Raw genomic sequence first — 18750 nt, forward strand, 5'->3', positions numbered from 1 at the left:
AAATATAATCAATTTAACATCATATTTATTTTTTTAAATCAGCCGAACAATTAACAAAGCAATTGATATTTAAATTATATTTATTTAGGATAATTCTAAATTTCTTAAATGTTGTATGCCAAATTTAAACACCCTTTTTATTTAAACGATGTAAACTTCTAACGAAAATGCCTTATTTAACATTGTTTTTTTTACAATACTTTTAAAATAAATTGGCTCCATTAATGAACAAGAAAACAGCTAGGCAAGAACCTTTCATGGTACCATAAATACAAACTTTAAGGGACGAGAAAAAAAGATACTACTTTTCATAATATAATACTTCAACAACAACAAATCCTACCAAATCTGGTAGGATTTTCTTGTAATTGCAGAGGGTATGTGGAGGCAAAGAACGACAAATCGCGTGGAGATTGTTTTTAATCAGCACTCAGATTGTGTCCCTTTAACTGCATACGTATTTAAGGGGAACAACATAACTGATACACGCATATAAACCCAACCTTCGCGCAGAGATTTGAATGGAACCATCTGAGCTCGATCAAATCCGTTAAGTTTCATAATATAATACTTAAACAAAAAAATCCTTCCAGATCTGAAACGATTTTCATGTGATGGCAGATATTGTATGTGAGAGAATGGAACGACTACTCTGCGTAGGTATAGATATTAACCATGTAAGAAGTGTGCCCCTTTACCTGGACCCGATATCAAGAGAAATAACCAGGCGATCTATGTGTGCACAGCATGATCTATGTTATAACATATGCAAGGCATCAATGGTTTTCATAGTTGCTTCTAACTTTCTATACATATAATGTGGAAATGGCACCGGTTTTGGTTGTTTGCTTGCGAACAACTAAGGTTAAGAGCAAGTTTTTCAAGCCAGTTGTGCTAATGACCCAAAGCCTGATAACTGCCGCATCTGCGCCGAGAAATAATTCGGTGCGCTGTTTCAGTTCTTGAACTACAATCATTTACAAATTGGCACATTATATGAATATCGTGTTTAATGCAATAATTTTGAAATTATCGTATATATACCCATATAAAGTCAAAAAACATTTTTTTTATCTATACGTGTCGCGGAAGAGAAAGTTTATGAATGGTTAAAATAGTACACTACGTGCTACCTCAGTCGATTGGTATTTCTTCGCAGCACAGTTCATTCCAACTCTGAGGCTATTAATAGATCAGGGAAAATAAAACGCATGCTTAGAAACAATGCGAAGTCGAGCTTGCAATACACTGTCATGCGTCTTTACCGTAACCTCGTTGATAGCACTTGACTGATTTCTGGTAGTACAGCGGGGTGGGTAGGCGGATCTGATATGGCTTGAAAATCTGCAGCAGAACTTCTAAATGAACTTTGATATTCACACATACACGTGCGCAGATGACGCTATTAGTAACCAACCTTAATAACAGCCGATTCTTTATCAGATCAAAGGAAGAAAAACGGAAAAATCAATTAAAAAATATAAAAAGAAAAACGTTTAATTTTAATATTCATGAGAATTTCATTTCATTGTTGTTTCATAATGATAAGTTAAACGCAGTTCATTGGAAAAATTCGTGACAATCAGAAATAAATTATCAATTTTCGATAAAACACAACAGAAAACAACAAAACTGTTTTGGTTGATCATTTCGATAGTATTGTGTGTGTGATGTATGTTTAAATAATACTCTTATTTTGACTCGGTACTAAATTCTCCGGGGAAGACACAATGGACTATCGATAAACGTTGATAACACAGGATTGCTTTCAATATGAGGAAACAAAAACTAATGAAAAAATATAGTGTCATGATAAGACGGAAATCGTTTCATTATCTAACCACAAATGTTTGCTGTACTCTTCACACGGTGACTATACCACGTGACTTTTTCGGATCTGTGTTGGGAGAATAAAGCGCGACCCAGTTAACATTTTAAAGGATCTCTTTTTAAATATTTTACCATTTTTAAAGGGATGAAGTGTTGAGCCCGCTCATTCGTGAGCGTTTTCTATAGGTATCATGATCTTTTTTAACAAATAAGTACTTTTTCAGTAAAGTGCAATTTATTTAAACTAAAATGTCTACATCAAAACAAAAAGTTAACATAGAAAACAAATAAAATAATTTGATTCTTCTGGGGCTCGAACCTTGGACCTCTCACATGTGAAGCGAGCGTGTAACCACTACACTACGGAACCGCTTGAAAAATCACCTTCTAACTAAGATATTAATAAGTGACTGTAGTGTAACGGTTATCAATAAAGCAATAAACCGTGTAATCGCTGTCGTCTTGTAAAATTGAAGAAAATACGCGTTACCAAAACTCGAACAGCAAAAGTCTGCGCTATTGTTAGAAAAACCACAAAATAAATATATTTTGATGATGTTTTGTTTTTATACGAAACCAGAAAGTTTCACCGGTTCGCGTATTTACCCAGTCCCTGTAATCTTTTATTATTGCCCAGTCCCTGTGATCAGTTATTAATTAAAAGAATTAGCTTTGCATTATTGGCAATAAATGTTGTAGTAAATGTAATAGGCACAAATGCAGTACTTATTTACACTCATTTACACAAAAAAATCACCACTATGCAAGATATTCTGTCAACAAAAATATATACATTGATCCGTAAAATAATTTCTCCTCCCATAGGCGAAAAAAACGTATTACATACTAGTCGCCGCACTTCAGTGCGACGCCAATGAAAAACGTAATACCAGTATCATTACCCGTGTCAGAAGACTAAACTTATTAATTATTATCTGCTGCACATATTGGCGGGGAAAACGGCAATTATAATCAAAATGGATAACTAAACTTAAGTGCGACAGTGGTACAGAATACATGTATGCGTTAATCTGTCACTTTGCATCGAAATAAGGATTGTCTTTAAACGATCAGAATTTTTTGTCCGTACATGAATTCTACACACAGATAAAGGCAGATTAATAAAATGTGTTTTACTTGTGTATGTTTTTGCACAATCCAAGGCAACATCTCGATTTGTAGACATTATATTGGATATTTTAGCAAAGACAACCGCAGTGCATATCGTTGCGCTGAATATCAGTAAAGGGAAACAATTTTACGATTATCTCACGCAAAATCGTTCAAATAAACCATGTTTTGATATTTTATATTAACTTGTAAGCTTCAAATATCATAACATATGTCTTTTTCAAGAACAAAATGTGCCTTAACGACTTGGGTATAATACGAACGGACTGTATTGCTTGTTTCCTGTTTTGTTTTATTACATTTAGTACTTAATCGTTTCCATCATCTCAACATGTTATGGGTATCTCATTCAAACAAGATCAGACGTATTGACATGGTAGACATTATGAGTAAAACATCACATTATTTGCAATAACTGCGCATATTTAGGCACGTTCAATTTATTGGCGAAACCAAAAATGTGCCTATGTGTCATAAAAACAACTGCGGAGACTACGGTATTTGGGATTGATCATTATTGAACATGTCTACGATTGTGTGATATCAGCTCTGATGAACATAGTTTTCATCAGCAATTAATAAGTTTCAATATTGTTGTTAAATTATTCGTGAAATGCACAGAAGAAAGCCCCAAACATGAGCAATATATTTCTCACTGAAATTCAAACACATTTACTAAAAATAACGAATCAAGATACGTTCTTTGGTATAATATCACGTTCGGGCGTGCTTTACAATTAATCAATAAATCTTAACCGTAGATCGTATGATTGAATGTGAAATTATAGAAGTTATGTGCTTATTCGTGTTTTATTACAAAGGAGACGATCACAGACATGACAAGTTTTTTAATGCCCATTAACCAAATATTACAAATGTCATTAAAGGCATCAATAACTAAAAAGAGCATTCTAAAAAGAGCATTCCATCACTTTTTATTGTGTTTTAATGCACGATTAAATACACTGTTTATGGTGTTTTATGCACGATTAAATGCAATAAGTTATGAATATGGTGTTATTGAAGTACCTGCTAACAACTGACAGCAATTTATCATGCGATTGTATCATCTGATTTATGGGAAAATGACACCAGGTGATGTAGTTTTTGTAAAAACCATATAACTACCATTAACAAATAGTTGAATTATTCCAGGTGGTTAATTAGTTTGTTGATATATCATTAAAGCAGTTTAATATCGCTGTATGGAACATAACGGTTTGAATGAGCTTTTGTCCTTCTATCGAAATGACAGAAGATATATATTTTTGCTCGAGGTAAATAGGCTTATTTGTATGGGGCAGAATTCATCTTTAGTCTTCAGTTCTTAAACCAAGTTTAAAGCAATATACATAAAAATAAATTTACGATATTCTAAATGCCGATATAAGCATTCATAGTATGACTTTTTTAGAAGGAATCTTCACATTAATCAGGCGCATATCAACAGCAAGCAATTTTCAAAAGCACATTATAAAAATGGAAGACGTGTTATCAAATTTGAAAATAAACAAGAGCTTTCCACCAAGACTCCATCTCGACTGGTCTTCCGCGTTGATCACCTGAAACAGAGAGCACAAATACATAATTGAAGTTGAATGCATATAATGCTGCAGACTTTATATAGTGTATGTTACCTTTATAACTTCAAAAAAGAAAAATGACAGCGCCAAGAAACTTCACTGTCAATTTTGCAATAATTAATTTAGTTTAATTTAAAAACCGTTGTAAGCAAATTTTACATATAAGCTGCCTAAACACAAGAATCGAGTGCAATACCTCCATCAAATTCAAGTTATTAAGCGGTAACAACTTTTTTCTGTTTTATGTAATGGCCAACACCCCGAATGTAATTACGCCCAGTGTACTAAGCTACTTAAAAACAGAATTAATACACAATACCTCCATCAAACTAAGGTTCTGAAGTGTGAACTCTTTTTATATTTTAGCAATTGTGAACTTGACCCACCTCTTCCCAAAATGTCCCTAGATCAACATGTATCTAACCTTCACAATTTGAGCGCAATATTTCTGAAGTTATATAGCCCCAATGTAATGTCCTTTTACAGCAAAAGTGGACTTGATTATGACCAAACTTGCACCAAACGCAGCCCCTTTGCTATATCAACATTTCTACCAAAGATATGGAGCTTTTGAACGCAAACGAATACCTGAGTTTGGTAAAAATGGGCATAATTCTGCATAATTGCAGAGTTATGGACATCGGTCAATTACTTTGCATGATGATCCCGAAAAAATTATATTAAATATCTCATGTGAGTCGTAGTTACAGATATTTATACTTATTGCACGCAAACTTTAACGTGAATTTTAACTTGCACATAAACGTTCACGTTAATTTTCTAGCTCAACTGAGGCACATAATACTGCTCAAAGGCTAGTCAAAGTTACAGTTTGCGACTGTTTTTTAAAACAACTGAACGCAGTTTCTTTAGAACATCTGTAGTAATAACAGAGGTAAATACTCGTTGCATGCAAACGTTTACCTGACTTTAAAAAACAAGAGGGCCATGATGGCCCTGTATCGCTCCACTGCTGAAAAAAGGCTGAAACAAATATTCTCTGCATGTGCAAATCCTTAAATATAGGCCCTATTTAAGCACATTTACACTTTTGTGACCCCCTGGGCTGGGTCAAATTTAACCCAAGGGGCATAATTTCAGCAAACTTTGTAGAGGACTACTATATCTCACTACATGTACATACAAAATATGGTAGCCCTAGGTCCTAGAGTTAAGGACAAGAATATTTTGAAAGTTTATCAAAATAAGCAAGATATAAGCGTATATAATGTTCAATTTTGTGACCCGCGGTGTCAGGGTCAAATTTGACCCAAAGGGCATAATTTGAGCAAACTTGGTAGAGGACTATAAGATGTTACTGCATACCAAATTTGGTAGCCATAGTCGGAATGGTTTTCAACAAGAAGATTTTTAAAGATTTCACAAAATAGGCGCTTTATAAGCGTTTATTCAATTTTGTGACCCCCCAGGGCAGGGTCAAAGTTGACCCCAGAGGCATTATTTGAACACATTTGGTAGAGGTTTATTAGATGTCACTACATACCAAATTTGGTAGCCCTAGGTTCAATGGTTATGGACAAAAGAGTTTTAAAGTTTTCACAAAATAGGCCCCATATAAGCGTATGTTCAGTTTTGTGACCCCCCAGGCCGGGTCAATTTTGACCCAAGGGGCATAATTTGAACAAACTTGGAAGAGAACTATAAGATGATGTCACTACATACCAAATTTGGTAGCCCTATGCCTTATGGTTAAGGACAGAAAGATTTGTAAAGTTTTCACAAAAATAGGCACTATATAAGCATATAATCGATTTTGTGGCCCCCAGGGCAGGGTCAAATTTGACTCCTGGGGCATAATTTGAATAAACTAAGTAAAGGACTATACAATGTCACTACATACCTAATTGTGTAGCCTTAGGCCTAATGGTTATGGACAAGAATTTTGTTTAAGTTTTCACAAAATAGGCATTATATAAGCATATGTTCAATTTTGTGACCCCCGGGGCAGGTTCAAATTTGACCCCAGGGATAAAATTTGAACAAATATGGTAGAGGACTATAAGATGTTACTACATACCAAATTTGATAGCCCTAGGCCCAATGGTTATGGACAGGAAATTTTTTGAAGTTTTCACAAAATAGGCTTATATAAGCATATGTTCAATTTCGTGACCCCCCCGGGGCAGGGTCAAATTTGACCCCAGGGATAAAATTTGAAGAAATTTGGTAGAGGACTATTAGATGTCACTACGTACCAAATTTGATAGCCCTAGGCCAGATGGTTAAGGACAGAAAGATTTTTAAAGTTTTCACAAAATAGGCCTTATATAAGCATATGTTCAATTTTGTGATCCCCCGGGGCAGGGTCAAATTTTACCCCAGGGGCATAATTTGAACAAACTAAGAAGAGAACTTTTACATGTCACTACATACAAAATTGGGTTGCCCTATGCCATACGGTTATGGACAAGTAGATTTTTAAAGTTTTCCCACAATAGGCCTTATATAAGAATATGTTCAATTTTGTGACCCTCGGGGCAGGGTCAAACTTGACCCCAGGGGCATAATTTGAACAAACTTGGTAGAGGACTATAAGATGTCACTACATATGGTAGCCCTAGGCCCAATGTTTATGGACAAGAAGATTTTTAAAGTTTTCAAAAAATAAGACCTTTATAAGCATACATTCAATTTTGTGACCCCCGGGGCAGTTTCAAATTTGACCCCAGGGGCATAATTTGAACAAACTAATAAGAGAACTATTACATGTCACTACATACCAAATTTGGTAGCCCTATACCATACAGTTATGGACAGAAAGATTTTTAAAGTTTTCACAAAATAGGCCTTATATAAGCATATGTTCAATTTTGTGACCCCCGGGGCAGGGTCAAATTTGACCCCAGGGGCATAATTTGGAGAAATATGGTAGAGGACTATTAGATGTCTCTACATACCAAATTTGATAGCCCTAGGCCCAATGGTTATGGACGAGTAGATTTTGAAAGTTTTCACAAAATAGACCCTATATAAGCATATGTTCAATTTTGTGACCCCCGGGGCAGGGTCAAATTTGACCCCAGGGGCATAATTTGAAGAAATTTGGGCAAGGACTATTAGATGTCTCTACATACTAAATTTGATAGCCCTAGGCCCAATGGTTATGGACGAGCAGATTTTGAAAGTTTTCACAAAATAGGCCTTATATAAGCAAATTTTCATTTTTTGTTACCCCCGGGGCAGGGTCAAATTTGACCCCAGGGGCATAATTTGAACAAATTTGAAAGAGGTTCACCCCAGGAATATTCCTGAGAAATTTCATCAGAATTGGACCAGTAGTTTAGGAGAAGAAGATGTTTTGAGGAAAAGTTAACGCACGCACGCACGGACGCACGCACGGACGCACGCACGACGGACACAGGACCATGACATAAGCCCCGCTGGCTTCTGGCCAGTGGAGCTAACGAGGGCATAAACCTGATAAAATGCTAATCAAACTTAGATGTCTTTGACAATTAAATGCATGGAGTTGTTTCAAGTAAAAGTTAATCTTCATTTCTAAATTAAAAAAGGGACATACTTCTGCTGTATTGCATGTCCAACTTATGGGTTCAGTTCAGAAACCTTCGATGATGATCCCGAAAATAAGTTTGAAGTTTCAAATGAATATATGTAGATGTTTTAGAGATAAATATTTGCAAGATCCGTGCAAACCTTAAACTAAATTTCAATGTACACGCTAAACTTAAGTACAAAATGGGACACAATCTAGTTAGAAACTGGCCATGGGTCTTGGTCAGCGAATGTTCATAAAGACCCTTAATACGTGTGAAAAGGCTTATTAGAATATCTTTCGAATACACAGAGATATTGAGTAGTTGCACGCAGACATTAACCTTTATTGTGTTAGGAGAAAAGGGGGCATAATTCTGCTAAATGTCTGACCAGAGTTTTCGACTTTGGTAACCGACCTAACACACTTACGCCGAAGACATGTGTGAATGAATACCTGTAGTAAAAACAATAATAGGGAGATGTTGCAAGGGTTCCTTTACCAGTGCAGCATGCAGACGCCGACGCAAATGACGACGTCGACGCCGACATTGGGTGAGCTGCGTAGATACGACTATGCGGTGAAAGCCGAGCTAAAAACAAAGGATTTCGGGGTTTATTTTATATTTTATATTAAGGTAGCGCACCTCTAATGGGCACATATCCAAATATAATCTAAGTAATTATTTTCTTAATCAGCATCATTTCACTGAACTACATGCAAATTTGTAGGTAGGCTTTCCATGCTTTTTAAAAAAATATACCGATTTTTTCAAAACCACCCCCCACGCTCGGCTTTTGTCCAGTTTATTTTCACCCCTGGGGTATATAAAAGTTCCATAATTCATTCAAATTTCCAAATATGGGCATGCAGTTGGTGTGTACAGATGCTGTAAAGGTGTTTAAAGTTTAAACAAGATGAAATCAGTATTCTTTTACAGACATTTATTTTTTACAAATTTTTATCTATGGAAGAGCGCCATGAAATGTAAGTGATTTCAGCCAAGTAAAAATTGGGTCGGTTAAAAACAAAGTGTCATAAAATTCAAAATAGTATCATTTAAGTCATATTTTAAACTTAGTTTTTATAGAAACACTATATACAGCAAAAATACCAAGAAATAGACAGATTTACCGTTTACTTTTTGAAATAAAAATAAAAATGCAACATGCATGGTTCGTATTTTCAACAGTAAATCACCCAATTTCGCCATAACGTTGTTTTAATTTTAATAATTGAAGAATGTGCATAAAAATTGCAACATATTTAACAATAAATATAGCTTATATGCCATATTAAATCAAATAACGTTACAAAATAAATAAAACGCGTCGCAAAAAAGTATACGTCGTCGGCAGTATTCGAACCTGCTCGGGAATATCCCAAAAGATTTCTAGTCTATCGCCTTAACCACTAGGCTACGGCACCTAATAGTAGGCTCTTCAACCTTCGAAGAAATCGCGGGAAATCATTAGAGGTGCGCTACCTTAAGTAATCTTCCTACGTAACGTTTTTCCTTTTTAGTGAACAATTTTGGAAAATGAGGAATTCGTGTCCGAACAATTAAACCAGAAAAAACACTAAAAGTTATGAGGTCGGTAAATATAGAGAGGTTAACGATTCTACAGCAGTTTTGTATAAAAATGCCATTGATCTAGAATGAGCCGCGCCCATTATTTCAAATGGTGTGCTCTATGTATCGTCGGGTATTGTAAAGACCTTGATTTTTGCTTAAAATAATAAAATAATGCGGAGTTAACAATAATTTATTATTTTAAATGTATACAACGTTTGCAAACTTATACCTTATTCTTCATGATGTATTTATAGACCTAAGGAGCTGTTACTAATGAACATTTCCTTTGAAGTTCCCTATGGAGTTTTGAAAATACGTTTCCTCTGTCCATAAAATTATGTAAAGTATCAAATTAACTGTTGCTTCATTGATGAGCATATGTTTATACAACTTCATGCAAATCATTACCATGATCAGGACTGTGAATTTCATTTGAAAACAAACTTATAATGGCTGACTTTCTATTTTAGGGATATCAGTTTGGGTTTCATCATGGTGTGATTTAGTTGGATAAAAGTCAGAAAGATTTCACTTTTACGTTAATTTAAGGTCAATAACTATTGCCTTCATAAGACTGACGGTGGTCTTAGTTTTATTGTACAGCGATATACTTCCGTAACACTTCCAACTTATATGAACTTATGTTTTTTCATCACTCATATTAACACGAAGAAGTATTAAATAATATAAATTGTGAGCTCCTTATATTCGAATCTTCTTGCTGCCAGTTTGAATGACTTAAATTGTTATCAAATGATCCTAGAATTGATGGATTAATGGCATTCATTAATATGTTATCTAAATGAGTAATGGCATGTATTGATATGTTTTTACAATGAGAAACATTGTCGAACATGTTCGTTATCATTCTGATTGAAACACATGCGTCTAGATTTTATTATTAATTATAAATAAGCTAATGTATGTAATCTTTAATTGAATAAAAGTGGGCCTACATGGTTATTTGTTACGCTCTTTAGCATCACTCAAATGGATATTTCGAAACCAAGTCGTATTATTGCTTTTAAGGTGCAATTACTTTACTTGTTAATTGCAATGACGTTGTCATAATGGATAGAATGTGCGTTTGATGTCTGCAGTTATTATCCAAACAGTTGTCATAAACTTCAAAATCATATAGTGGATATTATTCTAATGCGTTTTAAGTGATTATATATTTGCAGGGAATGCAATTCGTGCCATTCATTCTGTTTATGTGCGTACTGGAAATGGTATCAGCACAATGGATATTATGGCGTGAATGCGACATTAAAGCACGGTGTCTTTTCATACGTGTGGGGGAAAACAGACGACACGGTGTCAATACAATAAACGTAGAATTAAATAAATAATGTAGTATTTCCACACTTAGGAATTACATTAGGGCAATTTAAATAAATAATATATTTGTTAAGTATTATAAAACATTTCAAACTTCTTTGTATATGGACGCTATCACCAATTCATGATTCGAAAATAGCGTTGTTCATACATGTTACCTGTGAATAATTAGAATGCCATTGTATCATCGATATATAGAAAAAGCGTTCGTCAAATTCATTTTAGTAGATAATTTACACTATGAAGACAGTTTTAAATGATATCAATTTGCTCGAAGTATTTATGTAGGATATTCTATAAATTTAATTTAACTCTTCAGAAATAATCAAGCTTGAGAAACATTATCAGGGGAGACATTCTTATTAATATTCGCTAGTCTGTTATTTATATATCCCGATGGTCCATATCAAACAGGACAAAACAAACACCACGACACAAAAATAAATAACAAAAGATGGTGGAGCGATTTTGAGTAGACACAACAAAAGGATTGCAAAGCATTGGGGTTTTTCAAGCGGTTTAAAGACTAGCATGACCTCACAATTTGCCCATATTAAATCACAAACATACAGGTATCGTCTAGTATTTCAAGAAGGGGCTATACTTTGTGGATAAATTGCATTCATTACATATATCGTTTAAGCTATCTTGAAAGTCTTTAATTGCATCATTAATAACAAAGAACTTTCCGTACTAGGTTGAAGACGCCCAAATTCGATCTTTGATGATCTTAACTTTCGAGCTTGAGGTTGTCCGTGTCATGTTGTCTCGATGTTGTTTCAGTGTTGTCCTTACGAATTAACAGCTCAAACAGTTCAAACAGAGGCTGTTTTTGAGTGCTTATTTGACAATTAATGCATTTGACCTTTTCATTTTATCTAGCAACACAGGATCTGCGCTCAATGAGCCATCTCCAAACGTTGAATGTATGCGGACAGCTATGCAAAGTGTGCATGATATAAGATAAAGTTATATGTTACGGCAGAGATATTAATATAGCACATTATCAAGTTTTATTATTACTTATGAGCTGATGCTGATGATACTGTTGATGCGGTTGATGCTGATGACGTTTCAGCTGCTGCTGCTGCTGATGGTGATGATGAAGAGGAGGATGAGGAGAAGAAGGAGGAGGAGGAGGAGGAGGAGGAGGAGGAGGAGGGGGAGGAGGAGGAGGAATAGGAGTTGGAAGAGGTGGAGACAGAGGAGGAATAGGATAAAGATATCAGGAGAAGAAGGAGCTTGGATGATTGTACTGACAGAAGTACACTGTCACGGATAGACACACGGGCGTACGTACAAACGTCGAAACGTGCATAGAGACATAGACACACGTTAAGAAAGAAATATGTATGTATGTATGTACAGAAAAAATCTTCACACGTTAAAATCGACGAATACGAGCCCATAAAGAGAGACGTAACCAAGCATGTTGAAAAACACTGACGAACGTATTAACATAAGCATTCATTCAAACAGACTCCATTCATTTGCACAAACACGCACACGTACGCACGCAAACATGCACACGAATACCCCATGCATTCGCAAGAACGCGCGCGCACACACAGACACAAACACTTACACACATACACGTACGTACGCACACGAACACGCATACACACTCGCACGCATACGCGCAAAACAAATCTATGGCACGTACCTTTCTGTATAATCCTGTGCATGCAGGTATCACCCGATATATAATATCAGCCAGGCATATTATTTCAATCGCTAACGATACTGTGATTATTTACACAAGTACCAGTCAGCAACCCGGAATGATAGAAATGTTCCGTCATTGTATTGCAGGTCAACATGCTGATATCCTGGGCCTTTTATGACAGCGACTGATCATCTTCAATATTCAAATATTTTCTGTATACTTTGCTCCAAATTCAGTTGTCGGCAAATATACATGCATATGTTTATCACTCACGATACTTGGACCAGTTACGCAAGTATCAGTAAGCAACATGAATCACATGCATGTCTTGTCAAAGAAACAATTTTCCACATATTGACCGATTGCCTTTCATGTTACTGTATTTGAATCACTCACAATTCTTGGACATTCTATTTCATTCTATTTACACATGTACCGCTCCGCAACCATAACTGATCCTCTTGCATGTTTCCTCAATGTGTTCAAGTCCACTGGGTGATATCTTGCGAAAATGGTGGCAGGTTTTTGCGAAAATTATAATTCATGAAATAACATAATATGTTATCATATATATTCAGGTATTTTCTGTGCCTTCGCTACATACTTCATTCAACAATCAACTACGTGAAACCGTATTTGCTGCCATCGTATCCTGTTTCTGAGGTAATTGTTGGATTCGGTGTGATTCTGTTCAACCAATGCAAACTCCAATACATCTGCCTTTTAAGCTTTAACTTTTATTTTTGTTACATTTTATGTTGTATTTCCTGTATTTTTTGTCATTTACAATGTGTCTTAAATAAAAGACTAGCGGTCAATTACAACAAATGGTCTGTCAATGTAATGTGTGTGGAGTTATTCGTATATGATTATGTGCCAGAGTCTTGTGTTAGAATAACGCACAATTTTTATCACATATGATTTATAAAACAAAATAAAATATCATAGTGTATAAAATATTTCGACACAACCAAAGGATTTGGTGAACTATTCATGTTGAGACCAAATTAAATTGGTACATTCAATTCATCTTAAATTAGGAAGTACCGTAGTAGTGAACGCATAGGATAACAAAATACCGCTTTACAAGATATATCGTTATACTATTACGATAACTAATTTTTTGTATGTATAAAAAAACATTTGACAAAATTATAATGTTGGTCATATTACAATATAAACGAAATGTTTAGCCTGAGCATCACAAACACATTTGCATATTGATTAAATGATTTACATGTGTTAGCAACTGCTCATGTCAATAAAACCGCTTGTATAACAATAATTTTATTTGAATATTTATTAATTATGAATGCTATGGAACGAGGAGATCGAATAATGCTTAAAAAGTTTAAATTGTTATATCAATTATTTTGTATCGCAAACAATATAGTTAAAGAAGCAAATGGGCTTTTTCACAGATTTTTGGCTGTTTTGAAGTTTGTATTTAAAAATGCTTTATATTGATAAATGTAAACATTGGATCTAAAAAGCTCCAGTAAAAAATCAAGAATAAAATTAAAAAAAGAAAAAAAAGTAACCCTAAGAAGGGCTCGAACCACTTATCCTTGGAGTCCTGGAGTAAAAGTCAACAATTTAGACCACTCGGCCATCCGTCTTCATACAATGTAGGATGTATTTTATACTTTATATAAGCAATCCTCGTAGTTTCACAAAATATAACGACAACAACAGAAATCTCCAAATTATTCAATCGTTTTATAATTTTCCGGTTTTTAAATCGTCAAAAGATGGTAAATGGCATGGTAAATGTTCAGTATTACTGTTTACTCACAAATATCATACTAAAACGGAATTTTGCGAATCTGAAACAACTGTTTTCAATTTTGTCAATTTAGCAAAACGTGAAAAGGCCCCTTTAAAAAGAGCTCACCAAACTTTATCACATATCTCTTTTAAATAACCGAAGCAACAATTTGCTGAAATTTAAAAGTACATTTAAACTTGTTACAACAAGAAAAGTGTGGTTCAAATAAATAATGGCTACATCTTTTGAAAACTTATAACTATGAACCATACTTCTAAATACTTCTAAATTCGAATGTGTGGATCCGGTAATAAGAAACAAGACATCAAACACAAAATTGCATTCACGCCCACATTGCCTATAATATTTTAACTGTGATCAATGCATTTAAACAATGTTAAATAAGGTATTTACCAATAAATAATCCCTCATAAAACATATTGAATTGATGCCGCTTGAAAAAAATCTATCTTATGACAGATATATTTAAGGAGACGGTTCACCTCGATTTACTGTGTTGAAAATTTAAAATATTCATTAACTTACATTAAACAAAAGCCTTCTTCGTTGGAACAAGATGAACAGTACATAATCATTAACATATTGCACATCCATCAAGGTTATCAAATACTTATTTTTAGACAATTTTACAGCTAGGTTCAGTGTGATCTAATCAAAGAAAAGAAAGATAAAATAATGAATATAATTATTATGTGTACAAAATGAGCTTATTGAAATCAATATTATTAAATCAGCTCCTTTTTATCACTAGGAATACAGGTAACTCTGCATAGGGATTGTTAGCTTGTTACAATTGTTTGAAACACGGTCTTATCTGTTTTGAAGTTTACATAAATATTTGTCACTACCTACACATTTGTTGGCTGTGTTCAGCTTAATAATCTCGTACCAATGATTGCCTTATTTGATTTAAAAGCATTTTTATGTAAATATAATAATTCAATACTTTTAAACGGTCGTCATTCTTTGTGATATAAAATATATTTTGATAAACGATAAACATTACCTGAAAGCATTTAATATAGTTTAGATTTTCATTTTTTTTAAACACGATAATGCACACTTAAGATGCAAAAAAACGCAATAAAATAGGAAGTGAAATATTTATCATAATTGTGTGTATATCTTTATAAAAAAATGACAGAAGCGCCTTAAAATATGCATTAACATAACATGATACAGATATATTTTTATTTAAAAAGTTCACATTTGGAAATTAGAATACCACAATTAGGACGTGCCGTAAATTACATTAAAATACTTAAAATCGATTGAGAACAAAATTTTAGTTGTGCATATTTTATATTTATTGGCGCTTATTCAGTATAGGAAGAACTGATTGATGGTTTTAGGTCAAAAGGAAATAACTAAAAATTAAATTAATATCCTACATGCTTGCTGAGTCGTGGGTTATTTTCATTAAGTTGTTACATCACAAACATTTTAAATGACTATGAATCATATGAATCATTATAAATATAATTATTAACCTTTGGACTTTATATTTGCTGCTTTTTTGAAATGCTTATCGTCTGTAGTAATAATAATAAATAATGGATTGCGTTGATGGTATCAAACCGCCATCTTTAAAATAGGTTCTTTTTTAGCCGTGCATTTTGATTTGATATTCCGATTTCAAGATTTGCATACTTTAAATAGCCTTAAAGCTGACATTTCAGGGGAGGTTAATCAGGGTGCAGAATCAACGGGGTTTTCAGGGTTTACACACGGGCTGAACAGAATGTAATCACACCGTTAAGAACTTTATTTTTGCAAATATCTCACGTTATTGAGGGACATTTGCAAAAATCTACAGTGCATAAAAAACAGTCTTGCAGTTTGTGCCAATATCTTAAGGTATAAGAATAAATCCTTGAATACGTTTGAAACAACCGTGGACAATGAATGCAGTAAAAATGGAATTTTTTAACAATAACACATGCTTATTAAATAAATTAATTCTATTGTATTTCACATTGCCATAAGCATCATAAAAATCGGTTTTTTTATGCACTAGTTGAAATTCTACGAAAACTTGTTTAAAAAAGTAATTTGAAGTAAAACACCACTAACTGGCGTGTAAATCAATTTAAGTTAAAAGATGGAATCCCAAAAAGTCACGTGATCCTGCAACCTGTTAATTTCTTGAGAAAAAATGTCAACAGACGAGGTAGTATGAAAAGTACTCAAAAATAAATGATTTTGTGTTACTTAAGAACACTATATGAACAAAATATAAAAGAGAAAATATTTGATTAATTTCAATATATTGACCTGTTTTGTCGCATTTTTGATCAGCAAAACGAAGGTGACCGTGTAAAAACATTTTCCGTAACGAACTGCGTCATATGCGAACGTTCTATCAAGGGATTTTACTCGATCTCCATACCCACGACTCAAAAAGAACCAACGATTCAACTAGAACCTACATAATGCTTAACTTTAGCTGCTAAATTCGTCATAAAGACATACAAATACAAAATAAAAATATATTTTCTTTGCCAAAATTTAACAAAGCATTTACTAGGAAGCGGATGAATATAATTTTGTGAGTTTATTACTCCCTAATGTAATAATTATACTAAACGAATGTTGTAATTAAGAGCGACACTTTTTTTTGCAAATTCTAATATACAAATGTATTTTCATTGAGAAAACAACAAAGAATGAAATACATAACATTAGCCCTTTAATCGCTTGAATTCTTTCACTATTTAGACATCGAAAATTGTTGTGTTCTTTAAAGCATTTTTTAAATCATTTGTATTTATAGCATTTATAATTGTGATAATTAATTAAAGGCAATTTGAATATGTGTAGGATGTAAACCGTTTAGTTATAATCATATTATTTAAACATATAATGCTGCGATAGCACATGGCACGATAAGTTGCTATATCAAGTGTGATTTGTCTCTGGGTTTTTTAGTTTAAAAAAATCGTAAAAATCCAAATGAAAAAGGGGGTTCACATTTCATTACCTCAAATGAAACTCGGTCGCGACATTGTATAAATAATGCAAAAAGGCTAGCCTAGCAAGACCATCCAAAAATAACCCGATGCGTTCGATGTAACAATATGATTTGTATATAATCATTTTTACGTCGCAAAACAAATCTTTATCGTATGAAGTTCACTAAATGTTTAAAACAAACGTAATAATGGGTGAGACCTAAGAATTGATTCATTGTTCGTGTTAAAATAAAATATTTAGTATAAATAACACTTTAATGCGCATCATTGCGTCTTAAGTTTATTTCCGATGGATAATATGTAAGTTTTTATGGAAATGTTTTGAGACTTGGGCTCCACAATTAAGCTTTAAAATAAACGTGTTTATGTTTATGTGATCAAAAGAATACCAACGGTCAACCGCTTGAAATTATATTGGACTTTTTTGGCTCGTTCGATAAAGTTTCAATTAAAAATAATGCCAAACAACCCCCTTATAATCATCGGTTTGGTTGCGGCGTTGAGGTGCTTTTTAAATCAAGTATTTCTAACGAGAGTTTTGTTTAAAAATTCTCTTCCAACTATTTTTTATGTCTGATTTGAATGGTTAGACAATTAAATTACATATATTTTGTTATTATCATTTTAACCAGTGCAAAGGAAATGAAGTAAATTATATGAATTCCCATTCAGCATGTTAAAATACTTGTGTCATTCTACTCCAGATTTAATTATTTGATCAGAGTCGAACGATATTAAAAGATACTTAAAAATGCATTACATCTGTTCAAATTCAAACGGATATTTACCTCTGTTCTCTAATCCACTCAAATCAATTTTCCATGTAACTGAACTGAATAATCCTTCTGTATAACGTATTTAAATAATCCTTCTTTGTAACACATCTAATATTTAATCATTGTTAACACACGGCAAATAGCACACCTTATTCATAACACAAAAACATTTAAATTCGCTAAATTTTCAGATAAACATTGTTATCTTCCGATAAAAATAACACAGACAATACTTTAATAGAAAAATTGATGTCCTTAAAATATACTACATAAACTAGTTATCACGCTCGGATAATTTTCGAACGGAGAAATTTGTTTTAACAATGCTTTTATCAATTCAGTAAGCCCAGACCTCATTCTTAACGGACAACTCATGGAAGTTTTATCAACTTCAATGGCTCTTTTTCACGCCGATCTTTTAACCGGGTTCGAGACAGGCACACGGAAATCGTCCACTAAGGTTGTGATATTTTTACTCGGAGTCATATGCCGACACTATCCGGCTAACGGGTATTTTTTTTTCATTTACCTTACTATCTTACAGTCAGTATTTGTTTAGTCAGTTTAGATGG

Source organism: Dreissena polymorpha, chromosome 8 (assembly GCF_020536995.1).
Source record: "Dreissena polymorpha isolate Duluth1 chromosome 8, UMN_Dpol_1.0, whole genome shotgun sequence".
Taxonomy (NCBI): domain Eukaryota; kingdom Metazoa; phylum Mollusca; class Bivalvia; order Myida; family Dreissenidae; genus Dreissena; species Dreissena polymorpha.